Consider the following 6,140-nt stretch of genomic DNA (forward strand, 5'->3'; position numbering starts at 1 on the left):
TTGTGAGCAAATTCTCCCTTCTCTATAAAGCCACAATTCTTTCCCTTATTCCATTACCAAGACCTTTTCCTTTGCATGCAGTAAGGTAAGAGTGCCCTAAAGTAGCCCACAGGTAACTTGACAACACCTATGCTCCTGTTAAACAAAGTGAGCTTGTCATTCTTAGGGTCCTAAATCTGATATGCATCATTACCATTACAAACTGAAATAAGCAGCTGATTTCATTCTTTCCAAAATGCGAGCCTGCTCTTCTCTTCTTTGCGTATTTTTCTTACTAGCAATGTCAGAAAGCCAGAAGCAATGTAAAACACTTCCAAAGGTAGGCAATTCTGAAGGGTTAAGGTAACAATATTCAAAATATTAATCAGTTTGTATGTCTGTACTGTCAAAATCCTAGGCATGGTAGAAGTGAAAATCACCTGAACAGCTTTTCAATATTGTATCTTACTTCCTCATGATGACACCTCAGAGCATACAGTCACGTGCAGATCTTTCTGTCTAGCCTGATGTAACGAACTGACCCCACAGCTTACTTTTCCAAGTTAACTGATCTGACAGAAATGCTTTTATTCACTTCTCGAAAAGCAGGCTGTGCTTTTGCTCTTTGTTTTCTCAGTAGTGTCTATACATATATGGATTGAAAAAGCCCAGTAAGAACTTTTCATACACTCAGTATATGGGTTTAAAGGGTTAAAACTAGAAGACTTGGTGAAGAAAAATAGTTTGGCTCAAAGCAACCTTGCAGCTGGGAATGCTGAAATTGACAGTGTGGGAAAACTCCCATTTCCTATGTCTACTGCTGCTCATCCTTTGAGAAACAGAAACCACATGGAGAGGTAAGATCCTCAGACATGTGCAAAGTCTTTGCTTGTACAGGGGAAGGCAGCAGGGCACCTCCACTGTCCACTAGGATGGGCTGAGCCCAATGGGCCAGCGTCCCTGCATGTCTCTGCTGCCTGGCCTAACTAGCAGAGTAATGAAATAAATATGTTCTCTGCTTTTTGTCAGTGGTTTAATGGTTGTCCTTGAGTATTTTTTGCAGTGATTTACACACTCATCTTTTCTGAATGAGTGGCTTTATCTCCTGAGATTTGGATTTACTTCTTACTGCTTCTTTCCTTCATTTCTGAGTCATAAAAGTTAGTGGTCACAGAAATCTGTGTGAACTCTCTGAGCAGACCACTGCACCTGAACCTACAAGTTCTGACAAAACAATTGCACGTAATGGTTGAGCTATGTGGCAAATTGAGATCAGCTCACAAAGACAAATACATCACTAAAAAAAAAAAACCAAAACCCACCTCTGGTTCCCAAGTTTCAAAGGGTAACTGCATGACCTTATTGTGTCTGACAGTCTTAAGTAATGTAAAATGTCAGACATGATTACCAGCTCTTTATCCACAGAAAGAGAATTGAAGTGAGTCAACAACAGTTGTTCTGCAATATGGAAATGCTATTGCTGTTCTACTTGCACTGGGGAGATTTTTCTTTCCAATCCATGGCATGTGTTTGAGCTGTCAAGTTGTTTGGCATATTTAAACAATACTGTTCTACGTGCTCTCTTTTAGGGTTTTTGGAAGTATCCATGTATTTAGAAAACTCATGACCCTTAACAGCAAAGGATACAAATTCCATTATTCCCTGCTTTCAAAAGAACTTCAAACTTTGCCTTCCTCTGCTATTATTCAACATTTTCTACATAGTGCCTTTTAAATAGCAGGTATTTTTAAAAGACAGTATAGAACTATTTGGTACTACAAACACATAGATTCACTTTTACTCTATTGCTAATAACTTGTCCACCAAATGTCTTGGCTGCACATCCTACATCTGCTTAGGATGTGATCATTTATTGGTAGCAGTTAGATTTACTCTATTTTTGTAGACTCATTCTTCTGCACAGCAAACACCAATGGTACTCTGTCCTCTTCCAGAGGTTTGCCTGCCTGTTAACCATCCTCTGCTAGGAACGAACAAGCTCACAAACACTCAAAACAGCTGCCAAAAGTGAGACCAAAAATACATTTGCTGTTGTGCAGTTTATATAATTTATCTCATTTGAGCTCTTTTGGCAAAAACAACGAGCAAGGATATATCTTTTAGCACAGTGTATGTACTAACAAAATGTCCCATTATGCATTTATGATCATAGAAGGGGGCAACCTAATAAAATGCCCTCAGTCTTCCTTCAACTGGTAACTAGAAGGAAAAAAAAAACATTATTTACTTCAATTTCCAAGGCAAGTGCAGAGATTTATCATCATGGGAAGACAAACACCCCCGTAAATGTGTTTTGATATCTCATGCTTTATAAAATCTTAGGACCTGATACCTAGCCTGCCTAATCCATATTCTATTTAGGCTGCTGTTTTCTGCTGGAAGAGACCCCTTAGCATCACTTCCCATTACAGTGAAACACTGGATGCAACTTCCTAACTTGTATGTCCCAAGTTACAAAGTATGAATCTAGGCTAGATGCAGGGTGTGCATTTAAAAACTAATTACTCTGAGTTGACTACATCTTTGGGAATTTTCATCTAGAAGGCTACAGACCTAAGAAAAGACAGTTGGGTAATCAAGCAAATGAGTAATCTGGGTCTAAAGATCTGAGGGTATGGACAAACAAAACAAAAAAACCCCCAACAAACCAAAAAACAACAAAAACCCCACAAACCAACTAACAAATACACAAAAAAATTGATTTTGTTTCGGTAAGACACCAGGCATAAGATCACAATCACTTTTTGGTAAAATTTATTGCAATTATTTCTAAAGTACATATCAACTCACACTATTCCTAACTACCATCCTGATTTTCTGATACATATCAAACAAACAGAGGGAACTTCCATTTTCTTAAGCAATACAATGGAACAGTTGAGTAAGCATAGATTATAAAATCAGAATATAAAATAAGGCAAGCGTGAAAAAAGCATTAGGCTTAGTAGTCTTCCACTAGAAAACAGATTTTGCTATCAAGTTTCAGAGGAAAACTTTCAACAAACACATTACAAAAGAGGAAAAACAAAATTAACTACAATAAACAAATTTCTTCCTTCAAGGCACTGTTAACTTTTAATGTCAATCTAAAAATAATTTGGCAAGTCAGCTGATAGAAATATTATCATAAGTAATAAAAACAAACCCCAAAATCTCCTTGGTTAAATATGTAGCTGAATGCAAAAACAAAACAGATGAAGAGTTTCCTTAAGGAAGTAATTCTGGATATGACAGAACAAACATTATACAACTACAAAAATGAACTCAACAGCCAACAGTAAATTTTGACAAATCAAGACCTTCAGCTAGAAGTTGAAAAGTTTGAAACTTTTTTTTTCCCCTACAAAGAATTACAAATGCACATTCTAGCACAATGAAGTAACAAGACTACAAACCTGTTAAACTAGCAGGGAAGTATTTTCTAAGCATTTAACTTATAGTTCTTTTACAAGACATCTCATTTAGCTTTGTGCTTTCATCTGTTCCAACTGTTCAGCAATGGCAGATTGTTTTCAGCTACTGTACAGAACTTCCTACACAATCTGAGTGGTACAACTGAAAACATGTTTTCTCCTACAGATCTGCATTCAGTCTTTCCTTTACATGTCTAATTGCAAGTCATTTCAGCTTCTGCTGTCTGTCCCTCAGAACACCAACATGCAGCTCCTTCTTACAACCCTACAACGTTCTCAACTGGTTGCTTCCTTCCCACAGCCCTCCAACATTCTCATTTGGCTGCTTTCTCACTATCTGCACCACCCTAGTTCAGCAGATCTTCCAGCCAGAACTGAATCCTCACATGGCTAACTGTGTCAGACAACATGTGCTGGGTAGCTCAACACTTAGGTATACAACACATCTTAAAAACCTCCCCTGCCCTTAAGACACCAATCAGTTTCTTTTCAATTTTCACTGCTCAGCTGCTACTGTTCAAAGGTTCTGAGGCGCAACTTAAAGGCAGAATATAAACCTCACCTTCTCCTGCTGAAAAAGACTTAAGAGGCACATGGATGCTGATTCTAGAGCAACATCAGTACTGATGAGTCTTCCTTTTCTTTCCCAGGATTATGTGTGCCAAAGGACCCAGAGCTAATCAATTTTGTTGAACTGCAGGGTAATGCTTAAGTCTCCATACTAAAGAAGTAATGCAGGCTTATTTGAACCCCCCGTTTGGAAGCTCTTCTAATGCTTGTCCATCTTCACTAGGAAATTGGTCTCACAGCTGCTTGTGTCTACTTTGGACCTAAGAGCAGGAAGAATTTGGAATGAAGCCCTCAAAGTGTTCGGAAGCAGCCGTTCAGGATTCTTTTGCAGATTTCAACCTTTTCCTCTAAGAAACTGATAAGGCTTTTGCTGGTTTAAAATTCGGTAAAATATCCCCTCTTGCAAGAAAAGGTTTTAATCTTTGAAGACAAGATTTGCCAAACAGCTGTAATTGTTAAGATTCAGTCTACCTACCTAAGTCAATTTATTACAAATTAATGTTCTATTATTAAAACTATTTTTGTGGATCCCTATATTTCACTCCAACTGCTGTTTGAAGGAAATTACACAATTTTTTGGATCTTATTTGGTATCTCCTGGCTTGAATGAAGGAAAAAAAAAAAAAAATAAAAATCAATCACTGCCTAGAGTTTTGGGGTTTTTTTACATTTAAAAAGTTTTTATTCTATTCAATGCTAAGATCATAAAGCAACTGCATTGGGAACATGTTGAACATACACAACACATCTCAAAAGATAAATTTCAAGATTCCCAGACTTCTTGTGGTACTTGGACCAAGAAAAGTAGAGTATATGCCTTTGAATTTGACCATTAATTATGCCAATTACATAACATTACTATTTAAGGTTATTTTTCATTCCCCTCCATAGGGCAGCCCAAAATGGTTTAAACCTAGCGGAACACACAAAGAATAAAACCCCTTAAAATGATGAAAACTACACACCAACCTAAAAATAAACACCAAACTCTTCAGACAAAGCAAGCAGAACATGCTGGAGGCAGGTCAAGACAAAGCTATAGTTTCAGCAGCCAGTCTGACCAAGCTAATATAGTCCTGATATATCCATAAGATGTGTTGCTTCTAAAATCCATGCTTAATCCAGGTTTTACCTGCTAATGCCAAAGAACTACTTGTATGACTTGCCTATGTTAGCCAAGACTTTATAACCCAACTGCAAGATCATATAGGAATGCTAAGTGAAGGCAGAAAGATTGTTACCATTTCTGATTAAATGGTGAGCTTTTTTCAAAACAGTTTCTTGCCTCATTTCCATTACATGTTAATGCTGCTTTATTTTATAAACAAATTACTACAAACTCTAAAATATGCCATATAATATACAGAAATACATGTTTAAAACTGCCCCTGTTTACTTGCTACAATAAAAATATCAATTATATCAATGAGAAATTAATATAAAAAAAACCTAGATGCATTCTGGCTTTAACAGTGCATAGAAACTCCAAGACAAAATACATAAAACCACAGTATCTAAGCAAGAGGAATCTTTATCATACAGGTATATTCCTGAAAACTCAACATTCCACAGAAATTATAACCACCAATCTGGTTTTTCAGGCCCAGACAGTGCAATAATTTTTTCAAGTATAAGGAATTATTGCAGTTATAGTCAGAGAAGGTACTGTATCGCCAATACTTCTTTCACATACTCTGAAATACCTGAGCCTGCTAAGGACTACAATATAGTAGAACTGAGAATGAAGCTAAGAAAAGTCAGAATGAAGACATTTTACTATTCAGAGTAAATCGCAACTCTCAATGTCTCACTTAAGTCCTGATAAAGATTCCCCTTTCACATTTCTTTGGTAAAAACGGTTGCATCACATTTGCTTCATCAGCTAGTAAAATGCATTTCCCCTTTGGTGGAAATATTTTGATCTTACATGTCCAGTTTTATATTGACCACTCTATAATAACCATTTGTTCAGTGAATACAACACTAGTTTGGGACACAAAAATCAAACAGACCAATCATAAACCAACAGTAAGCCTAAAGTAAAAAACAACTACCATATTATCACCTGTATAAAATGAGTAGTTTCAGAGCTATTTTAAAATTATCTTATTTCTCAAATGTAAAGGACTTTACTTCAAAACACAGTGAATGCTTAAA

Source organism: Catharus ustulatus, chromosome Z, assembly GCF_009819885.2.
Source record: "Catharus ustulatus isolate bCatUst1 chromosome Z, bCatUst1.pri.v2, whole genome shotgun sequence".
NCBI lineage: Eukaryota > Metazoa > Chordata > Aves > Passeriformes > Turdidae > Catharus > Catharus ustulatus.